The sequence below is a fragment of the Tachypleus tridentatus genome, chromosome 8 (assembly GCF_004210375.1).
Source record: "Tachypleus tridentatus isolate NWPU-2018 chromosome 8, ASM421037v1, whole genome shotgun sequence".
Taxonomy (NCBI): Eukaryota; Metazoa; Arthropoda; class Merostomata; order Xiphosura; family Limulidae; genus Tachypleus; species Tachypleus tridentatus.
The window spans coordinates 97914846-97928827 of record NC_134832.1 but is presented as its reverse complement, the minus strand read 5'-3'; positions in this window follow the sequence as shown (position 1 = coordinate 97928827).

Below are 13982 nucleotides of genomic sequence, written 5' to 3'. Positions count from 1 at the left end.
TATTGTTCTTTTGAATTACAAAAGTTGATCTTGAACCTGAAAATAGTAGTAATGGTTCTGACTTAAGTGCAAAATGATATACTCTTCTAATTTATTGTAAGGACATTTCATTTCTAACACTGTCATTGTCAGTGATTCAATTAGGTGTAGATACCACACACAGGAATTTTGTGCAAACAAATGCTTTACGTTTACTTGTTTTTATCTCCAGTGGTTGGTTTTTCATATTTTTCTAATGCCACATTTTCACATCGTTCTCAGTGGCATAGTGGTATTTCTGCGGACTCACAGCGCTAAAAACCGGGTTTCGATACCCATGACAAGCAAAGCACAGATAGCTCATTATGAAACTTTGTGCTTAAATCCAAACATTGTATTCTTTGCGTGATGCTAATTTCACTCTTCCACCACAATTAGTATTAGCCAATCTGTAGGACCTTGTCTTTAGCCGAAGTTACGAAATTGATTGCTCACTTGTCATTTATTGGCTATAGTATATAATTTTCAAACGACAGTTAAATTACTTAACACATTATTACAGACAGTTCACAGAATCAAAGTTCTCTGATCTATCACGATCTGTCTTGCTTTCAGAAAGAATCAGAATTAATCGTACTAATTTACCAACTCTTTTTCTCGCACCCAAAGTTTTGTTCCTCGTTTCTTTAGTTCTTCTTTCAGTTAATAGAGTCTATACTTCTCATATTTGGCCAATTTCTTGTTGTACAACTCGATTAAGATTATGTTCTTAACATCTCTACAGAAAGTGCGACCTAGAATAAACCAGTTTCGTGTCAGGGTCATCTAACGAAATAGTTTATAATGTACCCCATTGGAAGTAGAGCGGAAGTTTATATATATATATATATATATATACACATACGATTAATGGTGAACTTTCCTGACTTTAGGTCCAGATTTCTCCAAACAAAAAACGAACAACAACAAAACAAAAAAATCATATGGGGAAATCAGATTTCTGATTCGGGAAATAAAAATGTACTAGTAAATATTTTTCGACGTTTTTGGTTTTGAAAGTTGTTGAGATATGTTAGTACCAACAACTAAGGTTATTCGTTAAGGAAGCAAAAATTGTATAAAGGTCAATGTTAGAACATATTTCCCTTCCTTTTTTCACTTGTTATTAAATCTCTGATAACCTCATTAGATGCTAATTGTACATTCTACTTTGTGGACGGTAGTAAAGAACTCATTTAACTTATGTGTTTTAAGTTAAAACTTTTTTTTAAAAAAAATTGCTTTAATTTAATTCTGCCAAAGAAAACCCTTTATTTTCTACCCCAATTCTCGGGCAAAAAAAAATCCTAAAAAAGGTAGCCAAGTGAACCATCAGAATGTTTGTTCCCAGTTGTCATACAAAAATTACAGTAATCAAAACAGCCAACACTAATCTACAAAAACATGTTAAGTTACCAGTCGTATATCAGTGAGTGCCAGTCATTAGCCCAAACTGACTGATTTTTAATATCATTTGATACTAGATATACTCTTGATATATTTCACAAATATGCTAGTTTATAAATTACTTCCACACAATATGTAACCAATACCACCAACACGCCTCCTAGTGCCTGCTGTAAATGTAATTCTACATTTCCTTTGTGTTTATTTATCACCAGGTGTTAGTAACAGCTCTAGTAATATGAAAGCCTGATTATTAAGAATCACATTATTTTGCTTTGGGTAACACCGCCCATTAATATATTGCTTATTACACTGTAAATATGAAAATGTCTTGTTTATAAGGTACATTAAAAATTCTAATTAGAACAAGAGATCTAGGGTTAGTCTTTCGTAGTGTTTCATAAGTTATCTTCTAGCAACAAATCAAGCTAAAAGAATGGGAAAAAACACCAACTCATTCTTGATAATAAACTCCCTCATGATTGCAACACATTTATGTTACAAGCAAGGGGTTGATTACATCATTGGTAGACAGCAGGAGCGTAGATTTTTTACACCCGATGGAGGGGATGATTTTTGCAACCACTTATGTGGACTGTTCAATTTGCAAATTGGTAATCTCTGATTACGTGAACCTGAAAGCTATAAACATGCAGTCACAGAGTAATCTTGTTGTCACGATACTTGGATGTATACTTAGGCCTACTGACTGATACTTACGAAGTTACGAACTATAACTTAGATCGAAAAGCGTAGAAGCACGCCTATATTAAAGATCTACATTTCGGCTGCTGAAAAAGCCTACATCTAGGCCTAATTATGTAATTCGATCGGTAAAAACACGATAATTCCAAGAACAAACACACATTTTGTAGGCCTGTAATGCAATAAAACAATTCAACAGACCAAATTGTAGGAGGGAATGATTGTATGCACCATATCACCCACATAAAATGAAGGGGGGATGTATACCCTTCATTCACCTCCCCCCCTCCCCAAGGATCTACGCCCCTGGTAGACAGTCTGGAAAATGTTAAGATAAATTGTTTTTGTAAGCGAAATCCTGCTTTCCGTATTCTGGATCATATTTTACACTTTCGCCCAGACTGTTTATTTATCTTAAAGATGCTAGGTACGTCACATAATTTACCACTTAAAAGTTACGATCTATTTAAATAAAAATATTTCATTCTTAATATATATATATATAATTTGTCAGTATATAAACTAGCTTAATTATCGTTTTGAAGCACAAAAATAACTGAATAAACTGAATTTGAATAGGGACTTTTGCTTTGCGTCAAATTTTGTTTCAATAGTATTAGTTTTAACATAAGAAATCCGGAATAAAATATTTACTATTTCAACTACTGTGAGAATGGAAAACTTTATATCCTATCATATTAACTGTAAGATCGGTTTCACATATTTCAGGTTTCTTTGTTTTTTTTATTTCTCGCGAAACTACACCAGTATTATCTATTTTATTTCTCCCTAACTTAGCAGTGAAAGACTAGAGTGAAAATAGCTACTTTTTTACCAACAAATAGTGGCATCGACTGTAACATTATAATGTCCATCATGGCTGAAAGAGTGAGCATATTTGGTAGGACAGGGAAAAAATGCCTTAACTACCTACTCAGACCGGGCCGTATGTTTAATGGTAACTGATGGTTTCATATTTAAATACTCCATGCTAGTACAGCGGTAAGTCTATGCCTTTGTAAGGCCAAAATTAGGGGTTCGATTCCCCTCGCTGGGCTCAGCAGAAAACTCGATTGGGCTTTGCTATATACACACGTATTTAAATTTATATTTTTCAATGAAATCTTTTTAAGTTAGAAAATTGTTCTATAACAAACTCAACAGGCAAGGCTGATATTAGTGTTATGACCTACAATTTAGTAATTTAGTTAAGAAACTGAACTTTTCCAGTCCACATTTCCTTGTCCGAAATAAGTAATGTGTGAAACGAAAATTGGAAAAAAATATACTGATTGCCTAAGTAATATTGTGTCGTATTCAAAGTGTACTAAGAATTTGTTATACTAATTTCATTCGCTCTGTAAATCGTGTTTCAAATACTGTTTCGAGGAACATTTGTATAGACATTTAATTAAAAATGGAAATTCAGTCACACAAAACTTTATTAGAATAATATGAATTATTTTCTCTAGGGATGTTTCTCTAGTAGAGACGTAAAACGTATTGCTTTCAACATATTTTGATAAAAAAAAGTACGAAAAATATTTATACACCAAAGAACATCTTCAAATTATATATCTGAAATCCACACAACAGCGCTTTATTATAAAAAGAAATAATTATATTTTTCAGGTTATTCATTCAGTATAGAAGGTGAAACTTGTTAAGTGTGACATGTCCTGAAAAATAAAAAAACAGTAACACAATCTTTATATGAAGCCGTACAAAAGAGATTCACCACAGAACGAAAACAATTTCCTCTTCACAAATACTGAATATTCTATATTTTACTTACCAGACCAATTAAAATAATTTTAACTATTTTAAATACTAATGTGTTACGTCATAAAGTGTATAAGATTGGATTTATCTCTTTAGTGATATCGTGACTGAAAAGTTTGGTTGAGAATGACATGTCAAAATCATTTTGGTACCTCATCACACGTTCACTTAAAATCTGTATAAGAATTGTGAATTTTGACAATAGCTCAGCAGCTTATTTTACATTGTAAAAGAGTTTGTTGTAAGGCTGTTATGCCTAAAGCGCAACTCCACAAGTCATCTAAAGTAAGAGAAAGAAGGTTTCCCAACACCTTATTCAAGAATCAGACCACATTAAAATCTGTGGGGTTTTACATCAATAATGGAATAACAATAATACCTACTTCATTCTCCAGTTACGTAAGTTATACAAATTTGAACAAACACGTCGTTGAAGTAATTTGTGTAGACATGACTCATAATAAAAATCAGTTTCAAGTTACTTTTATGACATTTCACAAACATTCATCAGTAGTCAAAATATACTATAAACATCTTCTATATAAACTAAATACGTAAAAGAAATCAACAACTGGTAATAGAGTCTAAACAAAAAATTACTAGAGTAACGCAGACAAAAAGACAAAATAAAGAAGTTTGTGATTGTTAGTACATAAAGGAGAGAACACAATTACTGTTTCAGAGAAAGAGGAAGGAAGAACTGGATTTTATTGACGTAAAGTCAGTCAACCTTCAAGTTGCAATTACCATACTCACGAATATTTAACTTTTCTTTATTTCAAGATCTGTTAAAAGTACTGAAATGCTATGCCTTAATTATGTTGTACATTGATGCTAGAAACAATCTCACAATTTATATATATATATATATATATACATATTTATATATAAGAGACAGTGCGTCTAGTCATGGTACCTTCATATTTGCTCGTAATACAGGAAACTTGTTTGTAAATGACTGTTTGTTTTGTTGAACTATAGCTTCAACTTGACACCGTTTCTTGTAACAAAAAAGACACATGGGTTGGTTAACAAAAAACTAGACAAGTTCTTAACTGATAAAATGAAGTTGTTACTGGCATTAAAATCAACCTTGGAGCTGTAATTAAGGATAACAAATGCTACTCACCTTTGTTTACATTAATTATTTGCTAAATTATAACAATACATTATTCTATAACGTCTTAAGAATTGCTAAAAATATATGATTAACAAGGTTGTTTTTTCATACGATTGGAGAAGCATACTCCCCCACACAGCAAAGGCATTGAAGCTTAAACATTATAAATGACAGTTGTTTTTTGGAGGTTATGAATGGCTATTGTTAATAACTTTAAGTGTAAAACTACACAGTGAGCTATCTGCGCTCTGTCTAGTGTAGTAAAATGAGACCCGACACAATGAATCCATTAAAAAAAAAAGAATTTTAATTTTTGTATACCAATCACATTATATTACAATGTATGAATAACAAGCGTAAATTAATAATTTATGGAGTGGTAACCAAAACTTAATCTTTAATATAGTCCTATTAAATACAGAACAGTTATTTCAGCTTTCCATGAGAGTTATTATACTAGTTCAGTAATAAGCCGATGTGAGATTAATAATTGAAACGTGTGCAACATAAGAACACCAACTGTTCCCCCATATTTCCTTAGGAGAAGAAACTAGATTAGAACTATTATATATACAGAATAAAAAAGGACAGCCAAAAGATACTAGGTCAGAACTATTATATATGCAGAATGAAAAAGGACAGTCAGATGATTGTTTGTTTGTTTTGGAATTTCGCACAAAGTTACTCGAGGGCTATCTGTACTAGCCGTCCCTAATTTAGTAGAGTAAGACTAGAGGGAAGGCAGCTAGTCATCACCACCCAGCGCCAACTCTTGGGCTACTCTTTTACCAACCAATAGTAGGATTGACGTCACATTATACACCCCCACGGCTGGGAGGGCGAGTAACACGCCTTACACGCTTGGCCATGCCAGGCCCAGTCAGATGATACTAGGTCAGAACTATTATATATACAGATTGACGAAGAACAGTCAGATGATACTAGGTCAGAACTATTATACATACATAATGAAAAAGGACAGTCAAAGGATACTAGGTCAGAACTATTATACATGCAAATTAATGAAGAACAGTCCGTTTCAGCCGTAGCCGTTCCACAACGAACAGTTAGAGACGATACATTATCGTCTCGTCACACCACATGTACTTCCCACAGGTAAGCTGCTAGTTTATTTCATTAATAAAAATGTTTGATATAATGTTGTGTTTTTTAAACAATAAGGAGAGTCTGTGTAATTTGTTTTTCTTATTATAGGTTCGATGAACGTTTACTTTACCAAATTTACCAATGGCCATTAAATGCTGATTAATTGTAACCATCCCTTTTTTCCATGGTGTCTTATCATAATCAAATTATAATCTGTAATAGATTTACAACACCTGTATATTATAAATGTGACCCAGTATATGCTTTACTTCCAATATCTTGTTTGTTTATTTTTGAATTTCGCGCAAAGTTACGCCGTCCCTAACCCAGCAGTGTAAGACTAGAGGGAAGACAACTAGTGATCACCACCCACCGCCAACTCTTGGGCTACTCTTGTACCAACGAATAGTGGGACTGACCGTCACTTATAACGCCGTTCAGATAACGAGTCGAGCGCCCTAACCACGTGGCCATGCTAGGCTTTCAATATCCTCTAAAACATTACTTATTGACATTTAACCTTACTGTAAGCTTTTGTTTGTTTTTTGTGTTTTTTTTTAAATTTCGCACAAAGCTACTCGAGGGCTATCTGTGCTAGCCGTCCCTAATTCAGCAGTGTAAGACTAGAGGGAAGGTAGATAGTCATCACCACCCACCGCCAACTCTTGGGCTACTCTTTTACCAACGAATAGTGGGATTGACCGTTACTTTATAACGCCCCCACGGCTGTAAGGGCGAGCATGTTTGATGCGACGGGGATTCGAACCCGCGACCTTCGAATTACGAGTCGCACGCCTTAACACGCTTGGTCATGCCGGGCCTATTGTAAGCTTCAGTGTACGGTTTGACATTTGAAATTTTACCCTAGAAAAAAATGCACTTTGGTGCTTATTTGTTGTTTTTTATCTTTTTTGGGATGATTGAAAAAGAAATATTATTTCCAATGATTTTAATATTGTTCTCTTTAGTTTTCTAAAAATACACCAAGTACAGTAAAAACACATTAAATGTGTTGTACGTACAAAAGTTCAAATGGTAGTTATCTCTTAAATCAACTGTTAATAGATGACTATTTCATTTATTTTAAAAATGGCTTTAAACTTAACTTCATCTCTCAAATAACAATAACAATGTTACACATTTGTTAAAAAGTAAAACGGAAAGTAGCTATTTATAGATTGCTTGCACTTAAGGAAAAGTTATGTTGGGAAAAGCAATAGCGCAGCTCTTCTATTAGTTTAATTCAGAAATAAAATGCCTGTCTTTATCGTTCAAGAGTGAGAGTACCACGAGTAAAACATGTGGGCTCAAGCACGTGATGTTCTCAACCGTGTTGACGTTATTTACGAGAACAATGGGAGAGTATGACTACTCCGATGATAGAATAAAAGCCATAGAGTTCACAGAAATATGTGTTTTGCTTACGCATTCTAGGCTTAGAGTTTGGTACTATATGAACGATAGCAAAGAATGAGTGATGTATCAGGTGTTAATTAGATGCCACTCCAGTAGCACACCGAAAGTCTAAGAACATAACACTAGAAACTGCATTTCTGTAACTGCGAAGGGCAAAGTTCAGATAATCATTTGTGTAACTTTATTACACTTAAATACAAACGAATTTCCATTTGACAAAACACAGAACAAATTATTTTACCTATCTAAAATTACTAAAGTTGTTCACAGTTACAAAATATATTAAAATTACTAAAGAATAATAACTTTATTTCATAACTATCATGATGTTATTGATATTGGGTCTATTTCTAGACCTCAGAGACGTGATATTATTGTTGTGTATCCTACGTGAGCATACCAGTAACATAATTTAGGAATATAACAATGAATACGAATGTTTTAATGTGATTTTTATAGCATATTGAACACAAAATAAATAGAAATTAAGTTGCTTTTTAGAAGTTTGAAAAAATATATATTTTTATACGTTCTCTCTGTTTATTCACTATTGTTTTATTCATACATTCTCTCTCTTTATTGACTACTGTTTTATTCATACGTTCTCTCTGTTTATTGACTACTGTTTTATTCATACATTCTCTCTGTTCTCTCTGTTTATTGACTACTGTTTTATTCATACGTTCTCCCTGTTTCTTGACTACTGTTTTATTCATACGTTCTCCCTGTTTCTTGACTACTGTTTTATTCATACGTTCTCTCTGTTTATTGACTACTCTTTTTTCATACATTCTCTTTGTTTATTGATTACTGTTTATTTCATAATTATCCTTGTTTATTCACTACTGTTTTATTCATACGTTCTCTTTGTTTATTGACTACTGTTTTATTCATACGTTCTCTTTGTTTATTGACTACTGCTTTATTCATACATTATCAAATATTTAAAAGGTTTTTGCATTTTTACTTACAGTTTCTGTTCTTTTAATTTTAGTACTAAAAAAAAGTTTTGAAATCAGTTACTTCGCTACAAATGTTGTTTAATTTTTAGTGTGTTTAATAAGGACCATTTTTACGATTATTTGAAAGTTTTAAGTTGAGGTGAACACCAAATTGAAATAAAAAGTAATAACTATATAAAATGTGTTTACATTAATAGTAATGAAAATATTTTTATTGTACACAAGATTCTTGTTTTTATATTACAATTCAAGTTGGGTATATTCTTAGATGTACCAAATAATTCAAAGTAACACGAATAATCTGTCTCTGAATACATAGGTTTATGAATATATTATAATTATCTGTGTATACTTATTAAATATGTTTATTTGAAAAAAAAGTTAGTTACAATTATACACTATGCTTTTCGTGTACTTATATCTCAGAATGGTCCCCTGGTGTGTCAAGGGTGAGTTCATGAACTTCCAACGCTGAAAATTATGGTTTTATTTCAGGTGGTTGACGGAACTCTTATGGCCTGTTTTATGGCTTTGAGCTAAACTACAAACTCTCCGGTGATTCAGAGGTAAGTTTGGCTTTTTGCATTAAAAATTGAGTTTCAATACGAGAACACAAGTAACTCATTGATGCAAATATGCCTTTAACAATAAACAACAACAAAAATAAAACTTAGGAAGGTTATACTGGTGTGTTCAAAACTAGATTTTGTAATTTATTTTTGTATATTAAAAGCCAAATTGTATTTGAAGTTGTGCTTTGTTCACCATTACAGTGTTAAAATAATGTTTCTAGTACTTCAATATACTTTCTACTTGAATAAAAGCCTTTTATAGCTACCTATGCTGATAAATAATTTTAATTTATGATAGGTTTCTACATTAGATTAGCTACTAATAATCCTTACAAGTCAGACACTTCTGCTAATATTATCATTTACATAGCTGAATAATATTTTCCCTATTCTTCAATAAGCCAATGAGCTGAGACTTTGAGTGCCTTATATTTTTTACACAATGTTGACCTTTACATTCTCAAGTTTTGCTTATTTTGGTATTTCTGAATTAATATCTCCAGATTTCTGAACAAGTTATAAGTTTCTCTTGACTATGGCAAAACGTCCTGCTTAAGTTATGCGGTTTTCAAACAGTTATGACAAATCAGTATAGTTCTGAAGGTAGATGTCAATACCGTTTACTATTTCATTGTTCACAATTTTTATGGTATGGTAGATTTTCTTCATTTACATACCAGTAAAGGGTCTAGTGTAATAAATTTACTTATTTTACACACGCTAAAGAGTTTCTCCAATTCCCAGTTGAGCACATATAAAAATAATGCAGAAATATGCTTCCACGAAAATTCAACTTTTCAAAATTATTTTCAACATACGATACAGTGTTAAAATTCATGTTGCAGTATTACCATGCTTTACTCGGGATTCTAGACTGATATATTCTAAATTACTGTTTCAGTGTTTGTATTCTGAACCTATTGCAGCGTAGAAGAGTCAACAATATTTTAAACAAATTTTATTTTCCCGAAACATAAAAATGCCGTAAAAAAGTACAGTAAATTAAAAAAAATATTTGTTATTATGGAACTTTATTTTTGCGTTGAATATTTGATATCACATTTTATCAGAATCTATTACAATTTTTTACAGTTGCAGTGCTTCAGGTTGTTTTCTAACAGACAGACATACGACACGCTATATAATAATATTATTTTAATTAAAGAAGTGGTTCCTTGTATAATATCTAGGAAACCTAGCGCATTTTGGTAACAATATGCTCTAACCGTGGCTCTTATATCGTATTGCTTAGCATTAAAAGTATAATCTAACATAATTGTTTGGTTTGTTTGTTTGTTTGTTTGTTTTTGAATTTTGCACAAAGCTACTCGAGGGCTATCTGTGCTAGCCGTCCCTAATTTAGCAGTGTAAGACTAGAGGGAAGGCAGCTAGTCATCACCACCCACTGCCAACTCTTGGGCTACTCTTTTGCCAACGAATAGTGGGATTGACCATAACTTTATAACTCCACCGCAGCTGAAAGTGTGAGCATGTTTGGTGTGACGGGAATACGAATCCGCGACCGTATTATGATTCGAGTGCCTTAACCACCTGACTATGCTGGGCCCCGTCTTAAGGTCCACATAGCATCAGCGCAAAATTTTAGGTTTCTAAATTCGTTCCCCTTAGAGCTATGGCAGTCACACTTACATGGACACATATGTACGAATGCGCGCAAGAACACATATACTTGTGGTTGTTTTTCTATCCGGCTGTGGGACTCTATTTGTAATAAAATGAACCCTATACTTTTTCACTATCTTGCCTGATTAAAAAGATCTGTGTACGCACACACGTATTTCTTTTCTATGTGTTTCTTCGCATAAAAAGATACGCATATGCATGTGCACGTAGATATGTAATAATACCCAGGTGCAAATCCTGAGGCCCACTTATTATGGGTACAAAATTTCAGGTTTCAGTCCATAGGAGATACGATGGTCATCACACGTGGGTGTCTGTCTGTCTGTGATTTCTATTTGTAGTAGAAAGGACCACTTCTTTTCTGTGGATTTTCAATAGTTTGCCTTTTCTGTGTCATTCGCTAGCTTGACTCACTAAAAAGATATGCATTCGCTCACGCACATAGATGGGATTAATAATAATAATACCTAACTGCACACCCTCAGGGTCCACTTAATATGGATGCAAAGTTTCAGGTGTTTAGGCTTTTCCGTTTTGAAGCTATTGCAGTCACATTTCTAAGTGTTTTTTCGCATAAAAATGCATACTTGCATGCACGCACGCACGTAGATAATTAATAATAGGTTTGTAGGTCTATCTTCTTGAAGTTATGGCGATTACACACACTAACATAGGCTCACAGAGGTGTCTTTGTATTATTATAATACAATGATCCACAGTTGATTTCACACTGAGCCAAAGAAGAGATTATACTATATATATGGAGCGTAGGTGTGTCATAAGTGTCTAAAATTCCACTATTTGGTTGGAATAGTGCAATAGTTGGTGACAGGTAGTATTGACTGGCTGTCTACTCTCTAATCTATTACTTCAAAATCAGAGATAGCTAATGCAGATAGTTCTAGAGTGGCTTTGTGCAAAATTAATGATTCTGACATTCATCAAAGCTACATTAAACATATCGTTCACCTTCGTATATACGCACACGAAACCACTTACTACTCACAAGTATATGAAATCTTTACTCATCTTTGAAAATTACTAGCGTCAAATAACATTGTCAGACTTTTTTCTAAAAGACCAAACAATTTGTGCAATAACTGTATGGGCAAGATTTTTGTTAAGCACATAAATAAAGACAAGCTGATTTTTGGAATTGCCTTAAGCCATAATATTTTATTTACCAGTATTTTTTCTTAGTATATATTTGTGAGAGTATATATGCATATAGTCAGCTTTTCTTTAAATGTATTTAATCTTGTTACACAAAATATATAAACAAATAAATGAAAACTATTTTTTTTGGTTAAAGAAATATTCAAGTCGTAATATTTTAATCACAACCAATAATGTTATTCATGAAAGAATCTATTGGTTAAAGTTTATTATTTTTTTAGTAACAGAAGTGGATAAATATATGGAGAAAATATTAACGATGAGAAAAATAACTGAATTTGATGAAAGTGAAACTTGGTAACCTAATAATCTTTGAACATTTTGTTCAAGAATTGAAGATCAATATATTTGATAATATTTTACAATGCATACTATGAACAAGACATTCTGGTACACTGCTTATGGTTTCCACTTACAGTTGCAAAAATATAAACATAAAATGAAGTCATAACATATATGTTGTGCAAATATTTTAGACCAGTGTTCAGTTCTCTAGCTGATAATTATGCCTTGTTCAAATATTAATACAACCTTCACGAAAACTGTGTACAAATATTATATCAATAATTAGCTACATTATCTGAAAACGAAAAGCTTTTGTAGATATCAAGTAATAGCACATTTTTATCTTTAACAGAACGTTAAGTGATTTTTATCACCTGTTCAGTTCTACATCTATATTTAATACATGGGGATAGTTTTGACGATAGTTGTGTCATATATGAGATTCAAATTTAGATCTGATAGGTTTGGTCTTTGTTTGCAGTTAAATAGAAAGCTGTATAATTTACTTTCTGTGCTCTGCCCGTCACAAGTATCGAAACCCGGTTTATAGTGTTGTAGGTCAGCAAATGTTCTGCTGTGTCAGTAAGGGACCTGATATGTTGAAAGGGCTAGAGTTTTATCATTTTTTTTTACTTTTTAATGTGATTTACCTACCTTTAACAACTTACGTGTGTTATTTCTTTCTTTCACATAGTCTGATCGGTTGTATAAATCGTCCTAATGTCAATCAACAAAATCTGATAAGCGTTGGTATGTTTTACATGGTAAATAACAAGCCATAATATATTAATGGTTACATACGTAAATAAAACGTATTAACAGGACAGTCTGGTATATTGTTAATCCTTTACGATCATGTTTTACTGCCAGGTTAAATGAAGCTTATAATACTACAACAAATGAGAGAACGTAAACATCACGAGAACTTTCCACTTATGACCACCAGTAGTAGTTTGTTTGTTGTTGTTTTGTTTCTTAGAACAGCCAGGATTGGCTACAGACCATGAAAGGTGGCAAGGACATGGGATATTTTGGACGTGAATACCCACATTTTTGCAATTTTTGAGGTAGGTCAAGCGAGAGTAAGTTTGGTCGGCAAACACCTTCAGACACCTCCGAAACTAGAATACATTTTATAATTTCCCAGTATATAACTAGTACCCTCTTTTCTTGTTATTGTGATAAGTTTATCTATTTCAGGGAAAAGGTGTTGCTCTTTAAATTAATATTTGTTTGTTATCAAAGGCTTGACAAGCTGTTTTAGTTTGATTTAGTTTTTGTTAGTTAGTATATCTCCTGAGGTATACATATGATTGGGTAGCACACTGTACCATTACGTGTCCCTTGTGATCTTGAAGTAGGTGATATATTTTATCAAATATTGGTAATCAATACACAGCAGGTTCGTGACTTGTTTTCTTACAATTAATTACCATTGGTATCAACACAGTGAGTTATTTTACGTTTGACCATTCAGTGATTAGAACTAACTAAAAAAAATCTAGGGAAATCGTTCATTCTTTATGTGAAACTTACAAAAAGTTTACGAAGTAAATCATGGAATTATTTAAATACTTATGGTATTTTTGTTGAATTTGTTTTTATCTCTTGTGTTATTAGAGATCCTATACTCAACACATTTAGAGTAAAATTTCAAAGGACACTTTGACTGAATATGTTGCCAGAAGACTGTTTTCAGTTATATTAAAACCAAAGAACGTGTACAAGATATTAAATGTTTGCTGAACTCAAGCACTCTCACTGAGTTTCTGTTGTACTAAATATGAA